The sequence below is a fragment of the Mirounga angustirostris genome, unplaced genomic scaffold, assembly GCF_029215605.1.
Source record: "Mirounga angustirostris isolate CCGP_5_RB_7025 unplaced genomic scaffold, mMirAng1.0.hap1 SCAF_7, whole genome shotgun sequence".
Taxonomy (NCBI): domain Eukaryota; kingdom Metazoa; phylum Chordata; class Mammalia; order Carnivora; family Phocidae; genus Mirounga; species Mirounga angustirostris.
Genome location: NW_026991715.1, coordinates 133,285,283 through 133,305,237, shown reverse-complemented (window position 1 = coordinate 133,305,237; position 19,955 = coordinate 133,285,283). Strand labels below are relative to the sequence as shown.

The window sequence follows — 19,955 nt, the reverse complement described above, 5'->3', positions numbered from 1 at the left end:
GGTTAAGCGACTGCCTTCGGCTCAGGTTGTGATCCTGGAGTCCTGGGATCGAGTCCCACATCGGGCTCCCTGCTCAGCAGGGAGCCTGCTTCTCCCTCTGACCCTATCCCCTCTCATGCTGTTTCTCTCTCTCTCAAATAAATAAATAAATAAAATCTTTAAAAAAATGTTAAAATTTGTTTTGTGGTGAATATAAAACTAAATAAAACCAATGCATATGGTGACCTGAATAAAAAAATGTATTGTGATTTTCATTGCTTTGATGGTTACTACAACTTGACCAGCAGTATTAATTAATTTTACTAGTATACCATCCTAAATCCATAGTTTAGATTTTTCTATTACTGTGATATTATTTATGCTCTTTGATTACATTCTGTTTTCCTGTCTAGGGGAAGAATGCATAGCATACGCATACAATGCTCTAAATGATTGTTTCTAAATTAACATATTTTTATTACATTTATGAAAATTTTTAACTTGTGGATTTAAAGAATTTTATGAAATCACTGATATTCTTCAGTAATGATATTCTTCATATGAAATCTTCAAATGATATTCTTCAATGATATTCCTCAAAAATTTACAGAATTTTTTTTGGATTTGATTATTAGACACTAAGTAGAGCAAATATTGAAGCTTCAATGGCAAAAATAAGAATGTCATTGAGAATATCTTTATTATATAAATTTGCCTAGATCACATAAAAATTCTGAGCAATAATAAGAAATGTCCATATATAAATTATTTTATTTATTTTGATTCCCTCTTCTCTAAGTGAATTTCACTGAATCATTCCTTATTCTTAAGTATACCTATATTTTCTCTCCACCAATGACATGGAGCTAACCTATGGTCTCCTTTTTTCAAATTAATAAGATATAGATATGAGCTTCATCATGCTACTGAGTTTGTTTTGCTTCTACATGTCTCCCAATTGCAAACTTTTATATATCGATATAGGCATAAATATAGATATAAATGGAGATAAATGTGACAGTATAGACTTCAGTTGAGTTGTATGTATAATTATAGCTTTAGATGAGGTAGAAAAGGATAGAAAATGTAAATAGAATTTTTTGGGTATTTACAGTTTACATGCAATTTACTAAGAACTTCATATTCTTTTCTTCATTTAATTTTTAATTTTTTTTGAGAGAGAAAGACAACATGAGCACGGGGGCAGAGGCAGAGGGAGAAGGAGAGAGAGAATCTTAAGCAGGCTCCACACCCAGTGTGGAGCTGAGTAGGGCTCAGTCTCAGGACCTTGAGATCATGACCTGAGCCAAAATCAAGAGTTGGACGCTTAACCAACTGAGCTACCCGGGTGCCCCTAATTTTAAAATATTTCTTAAATGTAGATAGTATTATTCTTATTTCCTCTAAGTGGATGCTGAGACTCTCTAAGGGTTTAGAATGCCCAATTTGTTTAGCAAGAGAGGGTTGGATCCAGGATTCAAACACAAGCCTGTTTTTGTCATAGTTCTAAAACCAAAAGAAAATGTAAAATTTGTCTGAGTGCTGAACCATTGAAAAAGTATCACAAAGCTCTCAAATTAAAAGTATATAAAGAGTTTTCCACTGTCAGCATCCTAAGACACTTACAAAGTAGATATTGCTTCATTTTAAAGACAATCTAAAAAGCTTTCTTATATAATTTTCAGACCTCAGAATATTAGAAACAGCCAATTAAGGTTAGAAACCTGTTCATTAGATATAGGTCCCACAGTAGCAGGAGTGACCACTTATAACTTAAGCAGTATAGGAAATTAAGAAAATGTTTTAGTATAACTTAATATAATAATTGATGTTTACTTTTATAATATGACTCATCATAGGAGGATTAGATTATGTTGAGTATACTTTGCAATAAATGAAATAGTTAATATGTTTTAGGCATATTGGAAATAAAGCATGTATTAGAAAAAAAGCATGGAGATATATGAAGGAATAAGATTCAATTAAGTGGGAAAAATAACTTATTAAGAACATCTTAACAATGGTATCAAGCAAATGTAGGATTATTTTGTTTGTGTATTATGCACAGAATACTTTACTTGAATGTAGAGCTTTATTTAACATTGAGAACTGAGATATGAATGTTTATATTCATAAAGAATATAAATGTATATATATATAATTATACATATATATGGTATATATGATACATGGTGTATATATGGTAAACCTCAAAATTTTGACATCATGAATAATCAAGGGGTAACTATCTCCATCCTCTAATATTTGAAGAGTTTATGAGAAAGCCATATTCATGTAATTTGTAGTGTCAGAAGCAAAATTTTGACTAAGAAGTAGAATTTTAGGATCATTACATGGGGATGTTTTCTAAAATCAAGCTATATCCAAAAATGGAATAAAATGTCAGAAATAAATAAGCCTTCAAAAGTGGAATAATATAAGCATAGACTAAATAAACAATATTTAGGAATATTATGTAGCAGTTTAATATGGCAGTAAGGAGTTTAGATGAGATGATCTATTAAGAATATATTTAAAGATTTAGATGTTATCTAAAAATATTCTAAATTTTTTACAAGTAATATTAAGGTTTTTGTTTAATATGTCATTATTGAGGAAATAAAATATTTTATATTTTTTCTCATAACATTTGCTTTACTGCCCTTCAAAAGTCTCTTGGAGCCAAATAATATGTGCTTTCATGAATTTCATTGTCTAGACATGACTATAAGGGTGTGTGTGTGTCTGTCTGTCTGTCTGCAGAGCTTCTTGTCAAAATCTCCTATGATATTGTTAAAGACATTCAACTAAGGAATGAAAAACTATAAACTCTACTCTCTTGATTTTTTCAGTTCTTCAAAATTTTCATTACCGCTACCTCTCAAAATACTTGTATGTACTTCTTTTTTTTTTTTTAAAGATTTATTTATTTATTTTAGAGAGACAGAGAAAGAGGACAGGTGTGAGTGAGTTGGGGGAAGTGCAGAGGGAGAGAATTTTCAAGCAGAGCTCCCGTGGAGTGTGGAGTCTGACACAGGGCCTGATCCCACAATCCATGAGATTATGCCCCCAGCCAAACCCAAGAGTTGGATGCTTAACTGGCTGAGCCACCCAGGTGCCCCCCTTATATGTACTTCTATGATGGAAATTAATGATACACACCCCCACACACAGATGGAACTAGACATCTGCCTGGTTGTGATGAATGATGTATTCACATTTGACTTTGAAAGAATTACTTTAAAAAATTACTCATTACTGAGTGGAGAACACTCTTGTTTCTTTCATTTCGTGAATAGACTGAGCTACGTCACTTCAGGAGCAGTCTTTTATCATGGTTTGGGATTCCCCTTCAAGAAAATCTTACTACAAATGAGGCACAGAACTGATTGGCTTGATCCTCTTCAGCTTCAGGCAAAGACCCACATGAATAGCTGGTTTTCTCACCTCCACATTTTTTTTAAGCCTAAAATTTATACTTCCTAACTAAATATAACGGTCTCCGTTTCAGTTGTTTTTACTTCATATTATTCTAAGGCTTGATAACTTCTTGAACTTCTTACAGTCATTATTACGTAGAATTTATAATGCACATTCAGTTTACTGTATGGCACATAGACCCACTGAGAATTTATGTGATATCAATTAGTCCTGCTCTCTTCTGAGCATATATGAGAGTAAGATGGGGTTTCTACTTGACTACAATATATTATAAATAGATGGCAGTGTTTTCATTTTTATGGAGCATTTATATAAACAAAACTTATGAGGCAAGTTCCTCTAACACCCAGTATTACCAATATCAACCCCCATTTAGTCTTTTGTGTGGTCTGAGGAGAAAACTATTTATGCTCGTGGACTGCTTAGAGATACTTTAGTGTTATTCTTTGGACTCTATCAAGCAGTTGTACCAGGTCCAGTCTGAGGCTCTTCTGTATCATACTCTTATCCTTAATCTTTCCCATCCAGGAGAATAGTCAGGTATTATGGGGGGGGGGCAGAAGCTATGGTATATATGAAGGTGCTTATTTATGGAAGCTCCTCATAAGCATAGCTATGAAGTGGGTGGTCCCAAGAAGTGGTCTGCCAATTGAAGTGAGTGGTCCTAAGAAAGCAAAGGTGGCCGCCAACTTGCAGAAGAGAAAAGAGAGATCTACAGATTTAGACTCAAGTAAAAGGTAAACAATATATAGAGAGACTAGTAAACCATAATAAATCACACATGTGTAAATATGCAATATGCAGGCCTCAGGGAGTGGCTGCAATAATAGGTAAAACAATCCTCCTCTATCCCATCTCTATCCCTTCAGGGATTTGTATCTGGAAAATGATCTTGCCTAAAACTGAAAGTTATGTTACACAAGGAAGCGCCAAGAAAATCATCACATCATAAAACTTCTTTGAGGTGTATTCCTACAAAGGTTAGCACAGTACAAGCTCAGAGATGTTTAGAGAAAAAAAAAATTAATCTTATTTTTGTTCACTGTCTTGTACTGCCTGAGAATACTGATTACATTTGAAAAATAAAATGTAGTCTTGTAACACAACATAAACTGTGCTAAGGAAATACACAGATTTGAATTTTTCATATGGACTTTTAAAATAATTTTTAATACATTTCAGGCTTTGATCCAGGAATAATCTAATCCTCTCACATATGGAGCTTGGCAGTATTTAATATGTAAGCACCTGGAAAATTATCTGTTTTCAGAAAAAATTAATTTCTAGCACCTCTAAATGAAAAGATCCTGTGAAGCAGAAAATAGGAAAAGATTGTGTGTGTGTGTGTGTGTGTGTGTGTTTAGAGAGGCTAGAAATTAATGTATATAATCATGGGGAGACACTTAATTCTCTAACCAGCTACTACAAAAATTTCTCGAACTAGAGACTGGCTTTTATTGGGAAAATATTTTAAGGATTTCAAACTCTAGAACTTGATTGTTATCTCAAAAGAAGAATGAAAAAACTGAGTAAAAGAAGGGGGAGAAAAATACAAAGTTTTTGGACAGTGGACAGTTTGCTGTGATACTCAAGGCAGAACATAATTAAGATATCTAATGTTTAATACAACTTTGAATCACTTTACAGGGGTATGTGATGAAACCTATTTTGCTGAATTCAAGTCTTTTACAAAATCATATAGTAAACTCCACATTGAGCACTAATGTTGTGATGTGTTGGTCTTTCCATATAAACTGCAAGAGACGTAATTCTACACACAGATAGATCTTGCATAAGTAAAGAGAAGCATATTTGGCCAAAGAAAATAGAACTTGAGAAGTCTGCTCGTTTTGTTCTTATACAAAATTGATGAACTTTCCTTCATTTAATGCCCAATTCTGGCACAGGTAAAACTGTGTGGTAATTATTGTGTGCTAGTGTGTGTGATAGAGTCCCAAACAAAGCACCCTTTTTATAGAAATTCTGAAGTATAAGCTTGTAACCTTTTTACCTGAATGGAAGGAGGGAGCCTCATTCAAATATAGTTACTGGTTTCTCTTCTGTCCAATTCTTATTGTTATTTATACAGGATTGTATCAATATCTTATATAAGTGATAAAAATAAAGTTTTATTTATTTATTTTTCAATTTTCTTTCTTCCTTTCTTTCTTTCTTTTTTTTTTGAGAGAGACTGCGTGAGGGAGCAGCAGGGAAGGGAAGGGGAGAGGGAGAGAGAAATCTTAAGTAGGCTCTGCTCAGCACCCTGCCAGAGTTGGGGCTTGATCTCACAACCCTGAGAGCATGACCTGAGCTGAAATCAAGAGTCGGATGCTTAACCGACTGAGCCACCCAGGCGCCCCCAAAATAAAGTTTTATTTTAAATCCCTAAAGAATTAAAATTAAATTTATCATATACCTGAACTTAGTTATTGTTGTTTGAAAAAAACTATTAACAAGAAGACAAATGACAACTCATTCCATTTAAAAATAACTATTCCACATGATATTGTTTACTGACCATGGTGGATTTTGGTGCTAATTCACAAAATTTGATTAAAGTTGTCAGGATAAAATGCCAACTGAAAAAGATGGTTTAGTTGTTATAATGTGAATTTTTTTTTAAAGTGCAGGTAATTATTCTTTAACAGAAGATCTAATGATATAATTATCTAAGATAGTCCCTTCTTTAAAAATTAGGAATGCTAAATCATCCTCAGAGTGCCATATTTAAGTGAAAGATTAATTTAGCGATTTATAAACCCTGATTATAACTTAACATACTTAATATTTTCAGTTTCCTTTATTTACATTTCTAATAATGACCTGAAAAGAAATTGAGTTTTATTAGCAAATGCTTACTTTCCACTAATTCTGGTCTCGTTGCTGTCATTTCACATTTTTTCTTTTTGTTCAGAAGATGCTGCTGCTGGTGCAGAAATGCTGATACGGAGTCAGCCCCCGGCTGCTCGGGAGTCCCACTGTCACATTCACCCTAGGCGAGAAGAGAGAGTGATGCTTTTTTTTTTTTTTTTTCCTTTACTGATTCTGTTCTTCATTCCACCTCTGATTACTGCAGTCTTAGAAAACAAGGTATTATAAAATGTAAAGGGGATTCTAAGAAATCTATTTATGTTATCTGATCCAAGAGAGAAGCAAAAATGAAGATTGGCTTAAGATGGAATCAGGCACTAAAGATTTAGGATATGAAGGGTAAAGGTGATAACTGATGTGCATTTGCAAACAGTAGCAAACCTAAAGAAATCATTTTAACTGAAAAGCTAGTGCCTACCATAGAAAACACTGTAATAAATCAGAATGGCTTGTTCCAAGAAAGGAAAGGAAAGGAAAGGAAAGGAAAGGAAAGGAAAGGAAAGGAAAGGAAAGGAAAAAGGAAAGGAAAAAGGAAAGGAAAAAGGAAAGGAGAAAGGAAAGGAAAAAGGAAAGGAAAAAGGAAAGGAAAAAGGAAAGGAAAGGAGGAAGGAAGGAAGGAAGGAAGGAGGAAGGAAGGAAGGAAGAAAATATAATGGTTTAATTAGGAAAAAAAGGAAACCAAACAAATAATTTTCCTGTTTTTGCTTATTTATGTTAAGGTATGCAAACCTAAAAACACGTATCTTTTCACCCCAAAATCCACATTGTATTTTAAAGAGCTACTGCATGATGCCACTCATGTATATGTTCCTATTCTTTGTCTTCCAATTACAGAATTAACTTTAAAAAACTGAAGACGACTTCTAAAGTAGTATAAAGTAGTATCTAAGAGTAGTATCTATTCTTGCTCTGCGAAGATGCAAGGACCCTTATAGTAATGCATTTGTTCCATCTTCTGACCTCCTTGTTTATAAAATTGCTAAGCAAATCACAATGTCTTAGGTCTCCTTCACATATACACATCCGCATATGCCTGTGAACACACACACAGACACATACACATCAGTTATATAGTAGACATTTTTGATTAGTTGTTATATACACTGCATTTTAGGGAAAATTTATATGTATTTATATGTGTTAATAGGGTGGGTATTTTAAAAATGTGCAAGTATGGATTATGAGTATTAAAGATATTGACCTAGCATGTGTGTGTATATGTATATATATTTATACACATACATACATATACATATATATATAATACATACATATACATATATATATATACATATATATGTGTGTGTGTATATATATATATACACAATACATACAAAGTACACACACATATTGAGAGTTTCTGATGTGGCAAAGAGTTTAATAAATAGTATGAAATTTCTTTCTCGCACATATAAGCTTACTCTGAAAATGGTCATTCCTTTCAAGCACACATAAAATGAAAGTTGCCTGTGTTCTCTTCCACCAAAAGAAGTCTCAGAAAATACTAATAAAATCATACATGTCTCCTTTTTAGCCATAATATGAAAACCAAGTAGCTTAATAAGATAGCCAAAATACCATAATTTGGGAACTAAACATACTTCAGAAATGTGCATATATAATCATTAAGAAAATTATGATATATTTAGAACTGAAACAACAAGAAAACATAAAAAAGTATTTGGGATAAGCATGGAAATATTTATCTCAATATGTACTGTCCTGTACAACATATCTAGTATTGAACAACAACCAAAAAAGTTAATAAGGCAAAGAAAAAGACAACAAAAAGCAATCAGGAGAACTAGGTTCAGACATACCATGATATAGAATGGACAGAGACCTAAAATAACTATAAATAATATGATAAGGCCTTTAAATGAAAGAGGTAGATGACAGTCAAGAACAGATGGATAATTCAGCAGTGAAATGGAAATTATAAAAAAGGAATCACATGGAAATGATAGATTTAAAACCATGTATGGAGATGAAGAATGCCATTAATGAGCTCATCAGTAGACTTAGCACAGCTGAGGAAAGAATGAGTAATAGGGTGATTAAATTACCCAAAAAGAAATGTAAAGAGAAAGAAGAGAAGAAACAAAACAGAACTAAAATCCAAGGTCTGTGGCACAATGTCAAATGTTTGAATATGTGTATAATGAAATCCCTGAAGAAGAAATGTTTGAAGGGGCGCCTGGGTGGCTCAGTTGGTTGGGCAACTGCCTTCAGCTCAGGTCATGATCCTGGATTCCCGGGATTGAGTCCCGCATAGGGCTCCCTGCTCGGCAGGGAGCCTGCTTCTCCCTCTGACCCTCCCCCCTCTCAGGTACTCTCTCTCATTCTCGCTCTCTCAAATAAATAAATAAATCTTTAAAAAAAAAAAAAGAAATGTTTGAAGAAATAAAGGCTGGTATGTTTCCAAAAATAATATGACGGACAACAAATCATTGTTCTAAGAAGGTCAGATAGCACAAGCTAGATAAATACCAAAAACACACACTCGTTTGCTTGCACATGTGTATGTGCACACAAATACATACCCGCACACATAAGCATATTATAGTCAAAAAAGAGCAAAGACTAAAAAAAACATTTAAGATGACTAGAGGAATAAACATTTTACAATCCAAGAAACAATGGTAAAAAATACAGCAGACTAATCATCAAAAACAATGCAAACAAGAAGGCAAGAGTGAAATATTTAAATGTGCTAAAAGAAAACATTTTCAACCCAAAATTCAATACCAGTGAAAATATCCTTCCAAATTACAAGAAGTAAAAAGACTTGCTAAGACAAACAAATGCCGAAGGATTTCATTGTTAGCAGAAAATGTTACAGGATTTTCTCCTTTACAGAAAATGTTAAAGGAATTTCTTCAATAAGACAAGATATTATATAGTTAGAAACTTGGATCTGCTTAGAAAAACGAAGGGAATCAGCTTTGGAATCAATGACAATTTACTCATTAAAGCAAAATTGGTAATACGCATATGTACCTAAGTATATAGGGCAGTATACATACATAAAAGTAAAATATGTGACAATAATAGACTATGGAATGGGAGGAAGATATCAAGACTATAATTCATACATTATGTGTCAGTGCTGTAATAATATATTAATATAAGCTCATGTTATTTACAAATGTGTATTGTAAACCCTTAGGAAACTGTTGGAAAAGTCAAACAAATAACAAAAGACAAATAAATAATCTAAAAATAGAGGATGGGGCGCCTGGGTGGCTCAGTTGGTTGGGCAACTGCCTTCGGCTCAGGTCATGATCCTGGAGTCCCGGGATCGAGTCCCGCATCGGGCTCCCTGCTTTGGGGCAGGGAGTCTGCTTCTCCCTCTGACCCTTCTCCCTCTCGTGCTCTCTGTCTCTCATTCTCTCTCTCTCAAATAAATAAATAAAATCTTTAAAGAAAAAATAAAAATTTTTAAAAAATAAAAATAGAGGAGATATAAAAACTATAAAGCCATAAAATGCTGAATTAAAACCAGGGAAGAATGAAACAATGAGAAAAATAAAGAGAAAAAAAAAAAAAAAACCAAATGGAATACTGCTAGAAAGATGACAGATTTTAATCCAAATATATTTATAATCAGTTTAAGTAAGAATGGTCTAAATACAATTGCTAGAATAGTTAAATTGATTTATTCTAAAATGCATAACTGCGATATATCCCGCCTTTAAAAACGCCCATAAACAAATAAACAAAAGACAGAATCAGACGTATAAATACTGAGAACAAATTGATGGTTGCCGGAGGGGTTGGGGCCTGGGGATGGAAAATGAGTGAAGGGGAGTGGAGCCACAGACTTTCAGTTATGGAGGGAGTAAGTCGCAGGAAAAAAAGGCACAGCATAAGAAATATAGCCAATGATATTGGAATAGCATTGTATGGTGACAGATGGTAGCCACATTTGTGGTGAGCATAGCATAATGTATAAATTAGTCAGATCACTATGTTGTACATCTGACACTAGTGTAACATTACATGTCAACTATATTCAAATTATATATATATGGTTTATAAACCAATGGAAAAAAATTCCTAATTTAAATATAAATATATAAGCCAGTTTTTAAAAAGATGAAAAAAGATAGACCATGTAAAGACTAACTCATAATAAAACTAAACTAGCTATATTAATTTCAGACTAGACTTCAAAACAAGGATACTTATCAGGGACATAGAGGGGCATTAGATAATTGTTAAGGGGATCAATTTTCTAAGAAGATGTACCAACCCTAAAGGAGTATGTATAATAACAGAACTTCAAAATATGTGAGGTTAAAAATGATAGATCTGAAAGAAGAAATAGACATATCCACAATTATAATTGAAGATTTCACTCAGTTCTCTGTAATCAATAGATCAGAGAAGCAGAAAATAAGTAATAATTTAATATAGCCTGACAAACCAACTTGATCTAATTAACATTTATAACATTCTATCCAATAAGAACAGAATACACATTCTTCTCAAGTGGACATTGACCATTTATGAAGAGAGATTACATTTGGGGCAATTAAATAAGACTAATACAAATACAAGATTTGAAATCCCCAGAGTGGGCTCTTAGACCAAAGGAAAATAAATTAGAAATGAATAACAGAAGGAGATCTGGAAATCCCTAAATGCTTGGAAATTAGACACACATCTAAGTAACAGAAAGGTCCAAGAGAAAGTCTTAAGAGAAAGGCTAAAATAGTTAAACTAAATGAAAATAAAAATAAAATCAAAATGTGTAGTTTGAACTAAAACAGCACTAAATGTTTATATTAGAAAACAGGTTTACTAGCAATACCCTATGTTTTCACCTGAAAAAACAAGAGAAAGAAATGAAAATTAAACCCAATGCAAGAAGAAGGGAGGAAATCACTGTGATTAGTGTAAAAATTAATAAATCTAAAATTAGAATGATAAAGCCAATTAATTGAAAGGATGATCTTTTGAAAAATGTAATAGAACTGATAAACCTGTAATAAAGCCAATGAGGAAAACAATGAGGAAAGACAGAAGTAATCTGCCATGGGTTTAAAAATGGCCCCACGAAAGATATCTACATCCTGATACTTTGAATTTGTAAATATTAATTCATATGAAAACAAAGTTTTTTGCTTTGGAGTGATATGAACACCAGCCAAGGAATTTGGGAAGCCACCAGAAGCAGGAATAGGAGGGATGTATTCTCTAGAGCCTCCAAAGGGAGTTCATCCTTGCTGACACTGTGACTTTGGCCTGGTGATACAGTTTCAGAGTTTTGACCTCTGTCAGAGAATTTCATATATTTTCTTGTTTATTCTAATTTCCTATTTCTGACCTGTTTAAGAAATGTAAGAGAATACATTTCTGTTATTTTAAGTCACCAAGTTTGTGGTAACTTGTCATAGTAACATAAGAAATTAATACATTCCAAATATCAGAAATAGAAGAGGGGGCATTCCTACTATCCCAGTGATATTAAAGGAAAATAGTTATATTGGGAACTAACTTATACCTACAAATATAACAACTTACAAGAAAGAATCTATTTTTTAATTGGCACATTACATAAAAATTAAACTGTAAGCAAAGTAGATATAGATGAAAATATATAGATTGAAATTTAGATATAAATGTCCTATGTATATGACTAAATGCAATGTGATATTCTAGAACATAAGACATTAGTGAAAAAACTTGAAATGCAAGTAATGTTTGTCATTCAGTTAATGGTATTGTACTCAATTTAGTTTCTCAGTTTGGACAAATATATCATGATTATAAGATGCTGTTATTAGGGGAAGCTGGGTGAAAGGCCTATGGTTGCTTTCTACACTAATTTTTTTTAATTCTACAATTATTCCAGAAGAAAGTTTATACAAATATGAAAAAGTTATTTTTCAGTTGTTAGATGGCCAGGAAGTATCCAGTAGACAGAAGCGGTATATTTAGAACAATATGCCATCACAGAGATGGTAAGAAAGTTTAGAACTATTGTCTGTTTGTAAAGAAACAGACAAAAAAATCCACAAAAAACCCCACACAGCTCATCTTTAACTCTTTAAAATGTATTTTTCGCTAGATAAACAGTGGTTCTTTTCTTTTTGTAGTTTCAAGTTTTTATTTAAAATTCAATTAGTTTACATACAGTGTAATACTAGTTTCAGGTGTAGAATTTAGTGACTCATCACTTACATACAACACCCAGTGCCCAACACAAGTGCCTTCCTTAATACCCATCACCCATTTAACCTATCAGCCTGCCCACCTCCCCTCCAGCATCCCTCAGTTATAAAGAGTGGTTCTTATATAGAAATATAAATGTCTACAACTTTTGTTTGATTTTTTTTACGAAATCACATCAATAACAACAACAACAAAAAAATTGGTAACCTATGGTATTTTCATTTTTTTACAATTTTTTTTTATCAGTACACTTTAATCTCCATCCCCTTTTCCCCCAATCCTGCCACCCACTTCCCCTCTAGTAACCATCAGTTTATTTTCTATAGTTAACAGTCTGTTTCTTGGTTTGTTTCTCTCTCTTCTTTTTCCCCTTTGCTTGTTTGTTTTGTTTCTTAAATTCCACATATGGGTGAGACCATATGGTATTTGTCTTTTTCTGACTGAGAGAAAGACAAATTTTATTTCACTTAGCATAATACTCTCTAGCTCTATCCATGTTGTTGCAAATGGGAAGATTTCATTCTTTTTTATGGCTGAATAATATTCCATTACACACACACACACGTATATATACACCACATCTTTATCCATTCATCTACTGATGAACACTTGTGTTGCTTCCATAGTTCGGCTATTGTAAATAATGCTGCAATAATCATAGGGGTGCATGTATTCCTTTGTATTAGTGTTTTTGTACTTTTTTGTATTTTTACTTTGTATTTTGTATTTTTACCCAATCCTGCAATTCCTGGATTATAGGGTCATTTACTTTTAATGTTTGAGGAATCTCCATACTGTTTTCCACAGTGGCTGGACTAGTTTGCATTCCCACCAGTAATGCATGAAGATTCCTTTTTCTCCACATCCTCACCAACACTTGTTTCTTCTGTTTTTGATTATAGCCACTCTGACAGGTGTGAGGTGACATTTCATTGTAGTGTTGATTTGCATTTCCCTGATGATGAGTGATGTTTAGCATCTTTTCATGTGTCTGTCAGCCACCTGCGTTTTCTTTGGAGAAATATTTGTTCATGTCTTCTGCCCATTTTTCAATTGGATTTTTTGGTTTTGGGGTATTCTTTTTTTAAGATTTATTATTATTATTTATTATTATGTATTATTATTTATTTATTTATCAGAGAGAGAGAAAGAGAGGGAGAGAGAGCATGAGTGGGGGGAGCAGTAGGCAGAGGGAGAGGGAGAAGCAGGCTCCCCACTGAGCAAGGAGCCCAACGTGGGACTCGATCCCAGGACCCTGGGATCATGAACTGAGTTGAAGGCAGATGCTTAACTGACTGAGCCACCTAGGCGTCCCCCAGTTCTTTAAATATTTTGAATACTAATCCTTTATTGGATATGTTATTTGCAAATACCTTTGCCAATTCAGTAGGTTGCCTTTTAGTTTTGTTGATTGTTTCCTTCACTGTGCAGAAGCTTTTTATTTTGATGTAGTCCCAATAGTTTATTTTTGCTTTCATTTCCCTTGCCTCAGGAGACATAACTAGAAAAATGTTGCTACAGCCAATGTCAGAGAGATTACTGCCTGTGCTCTCTTCAAGGATTTTTATAGTTTCAAGTCTCTCATTTAGGTGTTTAATCCATTTTGAGTTTATTTTTTTGTATGGTGTATGAAAGTGGCTCAGTTTTATTCTTTTGCATGTGGCTGTCCAGTTTTCCCAATTGTTGAAGTGACTGTATTTTTCCCATTGTGTATTTATTCTCCTTTTGAGGAAGATTAATTGGTCATACAATTGTGGGTTTATTTTGGGGTTTCTGTTCTATTCTATTCATCTATAGGTCTATTTTTATGCCAATACCATACTGTTTTAATTACTACTATATTATTATTACTGTATTATTTTGTAATATAACTTAAAATCTGGAACTGTGATACCTCCAGTTTTGTTCTTCTTTTTCAAGATTGCTTTTTTGAGGTCTTTTGTGGTTCCACACAAATTTTAGGGTTGTTTGCTTGTCTTTTTTCTTTGTGTCATCTTGAATTTCTTTCATCAGTGTTTTACAGTTTTTACGATACCTATCGTTCACCTCCTTGGTTAAATTTATTTTTAGATAATTTATTTTTTTTAGTGCAATTATAAATGGGATTGTTTTCCTAATTTCATTTTTTGCCTATTCATTATTACTGTGTAGGAATGCAACAGATTTCTGTACATTGATTTTTTGTATCTTGAGACTACTGAATTCATTTATCTGTTCTAGTAGTTTTTTAGTGGAGTCTTTAGGGTTTTTTATATATAGTATCATGTCATCTACCCATAGTGAGAATTTTACTTCTTCCTTACCAATTTGAGTGCCTTTGTTTCTTTATATTGTCTAATTACTGTGGCCTTTATTATGTTGAGGTATGTTCCCTCTAGATCCACTTTGCAGAGGGTTTTTATCATGATTGGATGTTGTTCTTTGTCAATGCTTTTGCTGCATCTATTGAAATGACCATATGGTTTTTATATTCTCTCTTACTGATGTGACATATCACACTGATTGTTTTGCAAATATTGAACTAACCTTGCATCTTGTGAATAAATCCCACTTGATCATGGTATTTGATTTTTTTAATATATTGTTGGACTCAGTTTGCTAATAATTTGTTGAGGATTTTTGCATCTATATTCATGAGAGATGTTGGCCTGTAATTCTCTTCTTCTGTGGTGTCTTTATCTGATTTGGTTATCAAGGTCATATTGGCCCCATAGAATGAGTTTGGAAGTTTTCCCTCCTCTTGTATTTTTTGGAATAATTTGAGAAGAATAAGTATTAAGTCTTCTTTAAATGTTTGGTAAAATTCACCTATGAAGACATCTGGTCCTGGACTTTAGTTTTTTGAAAACTTTTAAATTACTGATTCAATTTCATTGCTGCTAATTGTCCATTTCTTCCTGCTTTAGTTTTACAGGTTATGTGTATCTAGGAATTTATCCATTTCTTCTAAGTTGTCCAATTTGTTGGCATAATCTTTGGTATCTTAAATATTTTATTTCATACTCCAAACTACATTAGTAAACAAAAATAGTTGGAATCTTTTTATGTTTCAATATATATTTAATATTTAATCAAATATAATTATTCATATTTGGTGTATATATCAATAAATAATTTCATGTAGAAGCATTCATTAGGTATATTTTTATGAATAATTTTCCAATGGAGGTAAAATTAACTGAACAGTGAAACTTCCCAGTGAGCTCTGAGATAGAAAATATATTCAATATATTTCTCAGAATTTTCAATTTGATGTATTGTAATACCAAAAATACATCGAAGTACACAGCTTATGAAACATAAAGCTAACTAATGAAAATACACTCATTTCTCTAGATTTCCTTCAGGGTTATTTCTGATATCACAAATCATGTTCCACCCTATTTTCTGTCTCATGGAACTTCAAAGTATAACTTCAAAGATTCTGCTTATTTGGCCTTCAGTTCACAGTGATGGGTTTCTACCATGCCCTTGTTCAGGTTGCTCTTTGTCATTTTGAACAATAAACACCCAAAGGTAAAAGGAAAATAAAGCTAAGAAATGTAAAATCAATCAGTTAGTGAGATAGTCTGTGCATCATTTATTGCCACTGAGCATTTGCTAATGATTATTTGTAAGCTACAATTACAAAATAATTTGAGTATTGAGTAAACTAAATAATAGTATAGACTGATGTAAAATGTGATGAGTTTTTACAATTACCTATAAAAATATTTTAAACCTTCATAACATCAACAGTGACATTGATATTTTATGTAAAATATCATACTAGATCTTCAAATCTCAAGTCAAAGTGATTGAATTAAACACGTACAGATGAATTTTAATGGGCCAACCTTGCACTAAACCTTTTATGTACATCATCTTATTGAATCTGCAAGATAATCTTGGGAAGTAAATGCTTTTATCTACATTTTACAGAGAAAGAAAGTGTCATAGTGAGATTATTCATATATATTATATATATATACATGACATATTTTTTGCATATATACATTCGGTTTTGAAATTTTCCCTTGAAGAGAATAAAATTATAAAGAAAAATGTGTCTTAAAGAGAGATTCTTTATCATATTAGGATAAAAGTTGTATGTCTTCTTACAATTAATGACAAAATTTGAGTAGTAATTGTGGCAGTGGAAACAAAGAGAAGTAGATCTGCATAGAGATTGAATATTGTAAGGACGAAGAGGGAGAAGACAGGATATGGGACATGTCTTCTTCTCTTGCTCTTTGTCCTATTCTTCCTCCTCCTCCTTCTTCTTTTGTTAGCTGCTAGTTGCTGCCCTATCATGAGATGAAAGCAAAGGAAGCATTATTAGCTTTGGGGAGAAAATATAAAGAATTCTACCTTTTTTTAGCATTTAATTGAGAAATTTATAAAACATGAACTTGAAAATATTAAAAAGGTATTTGGGGTTTTGAATAATCTGAAACTCAGAGAATATTAGAATACAAAAGTTAACCCAGGGTATTTACAGCCATTAGATAGGGTAAGACTTCCAAGATGAGAGGATAGTGAAAAGTTATTCTGAGAATGAGTCTTGAGAAATTCTAGGAACTGACTTTTGTAAGGGTTATGAGCCAAATAAAGATAATGAAACATATCAGTTTGTTAAGAAGTAGCAACTCAGGAGACTGTAGTAGAAACAGAGGAATATTAGTGTTGTGAGAATTAGGTCAAATTGAATAAGATGAAAATGAAAAATGGAATTGATGGAGAAATCTGAAAAGTGCAAGTTCCATGGAGTGGTGGGAAGGTAGTTGAAATGGTTTGATTCTATGAAAAAATAAGACAGTGTATACATTGCTTTGTAAAGGGGACATAAAAACAAATTGTTCGTTAGTGGGATAGTGAGGATGGAATGGTATTTAATACAACTTGGGCTGGTTAGTGTTCATGTTATTTTCCAGTAATGCAACTTTGTGGAGCATTACTAATTAGTTCAGATATTTAAGCTATTTTGAAGTAGAAATGCTAGGGTGACTGTCTTAAGATGTGAGATATCAAAAGCTGTGTGGAGAGAGAATGATAAAAAGGTAAACTAATGATGCAGGCGAGATAATTCCTTGGGATTGCAGATAGCTTTGGATTCTAGACTACAAGAGACTGATCCTAGGCAAGAGAAGTAAAATTCCTTCTGGCATATAGGATTGAACAACAATGAGAGGCATGCAGATAGAATTTGATTTTGGATGTTGGGAAGATTAATTAAATACATTCATCTGGATATTTTCCTGACAAAGTATAAGGCAAGGTATTAGTTCACAACCTCAGGAGTTCCCCTGGGTGGAATTTGAAACTGGCCCTCATACATGGAGGACAAAGGAAAGACTGAAGAAAGAGGCAGACCACTCCAGATTGGTAGGTGACAGTTTTAACCAGCAAGGGAACTAACAAGGGTTGTTTTGGATGACCTCAAGACAAGTAGATCTCCACACTGGTCTGCCAGAATCTTAAGAGTTTATTTGGGGAACTTAACATACAGAGTCCTGATGATCTCAACCACACATTACTCTCTTAAAGCTGCATCCTTGGAAAAGCTTCTAGTATGGGAACAGTGGGCAGAAAGTACATTCCAAAGAGAGGGGAGGATGTTAGAAGCCTCTGATTGCCCGTCCAATGCGATGAGCCTGAGGAAGCTTTATCAGAAAGATTTAGTGACACAGTGTTGGATTTAAAGAAAGAGGAAATAATGTTTATCTAAATAATACAAAGCTTTACTTACAGTACATAGATATAGTGTCAAATACACTAGTAGAAAACTTATTGGGACAGTTTTCAAAAAAATATTGCTGTTTTCCTGATCTGCTTATTCTTGATATCAGATTTATAGCCAAAATTAGTATTTTGGTATCTTCTAACTCCATAGTCTTTTTGTTGAAGTAGCTAAATGTACTTCCATTAAAAATGGCTAAAATTAACAAGAATATGTTGAGAAATCATACACTACAATACAAATTATGAAATGTATTTAATGTACCTTCAAAATTAAATACATTACATGCATAGCAGATAACAAATTCTCTTGAGCATTTTTCAAATATTGATTTGAACACTTCTCTACAAAATGAGTGATAGACAAAAATAAATTCAAAATGGATCAGAGACCTAAATGTGAGACAGGAAACCATCAAAATCCTAGAGGAGAACACAGACAGTAACCTCTTTGACATGGGCCATAGCAATTTATTATAAGATGAGTCTCCTGAGGCAAGGGAAACAAAAGGAAAAATAAACTATTGGGATTAGTTAAGCAACCCGATTAAAAAATAGGCCAAAGACCATAGCAGACACTTCACCAAAGAATATACAGATGGCAAATAAATACAGGAAACTAAAACAACAATAAGAAACAACTACACACCTATTAGAATGGCCAAAATCTGGAACACTGACAATGCCAAATGTTGGTAAGGATGTGGAGCAACAGGAATTCATTTGCTGCTAATGGGAATGGAATTGAAAAATATAAAAACCATTTTGGAAGACAGTTTGGTGATTTCTCAACAAAACTAAATGTATTCTTCCCATATGATTCAGCAGCCATGCCCCTGGTATTTACCCAAAGGAGTTGAAAACTTACATCTACACAAAAATTTGCACATGGATGTCTATAACAGCTTTATTCATAATTGCCAAAACTTAGAAGCAACTGAGATGTTTTTCAGTAGGCTAATGGATAAATTATGGTACATCAAGACAATAGAATACTATTCAGTGCTAAAAAGAAATGAGCTCTTAAGCCATGAAAAGTCATGGAAGAATTTTAATGCATATTACTAGGTGAAAGAAGCCAATCTGAAAAGGCTACATACTGTATGATTCTAACTATATGATACTCCGGAAAAGGCAAAACTCTGGAGACAGTAAATAGATCAGTAGTTACCAGGGGGGCAGAGGTAGAGGAGAGATGTATAGGCAAAGCGCCAAGTAGGGCAGTGAAAGTACTCTGTATGACAGTATAGTATATACATGTCATTATATATTTGTCCAAACCCATAGAATGTAACAACACCAAGAGTCAACCCTAATGTAAAGTATGGATTTTGGGTGATTATGATGTATCAGTGTAGGTTCATCAATTGGAGCAACTGTATGGTAGCCCCCCCTTATCTGCAGTCTCACTTTCCAAAGTTACGGTTACCTGCGGTCAACTGCAGTTTGGAAGCAGATGATCCTCTTTCTGACATAGTGTCAAAAGATCAATAGTAGACTAATGCTACATCACAATGCCTACATCATTCACCTCACTTCATCTCATTTTATCATCTCACATCATCCCAAGAAGGGCGAGTACAGCGCAATATGGTATTTTGAGAAAGAGACCACATTTATATAACTTTTATTATATTATGTTTCTTGTAGTTGTTCTATTTATTATTAGTTATTGTTGTAAATCTCTTCCTGGACCTAATTTATAAATTAAACTTTATCATAGGTATGTATATATAGGACAAAACATAGTATATATAGGATTCAGT

At 33.1% G+C, this 19,955-nt stretch overlaps 1 pseudogene; it reads right to left on the bottom strand.

The window, feature by feature from the left end:
• The window catches only part of LOC123853512 (tubulin alpha chain-like), a 35,179-nt pseudogene extending 15,515 nt beyond the window's left edge, over nucleotides 1–19,664 (bottom strand).
• Between the last annotated feature and the right edge of the window lie 291 nt (nucleotides 19,665–19,955).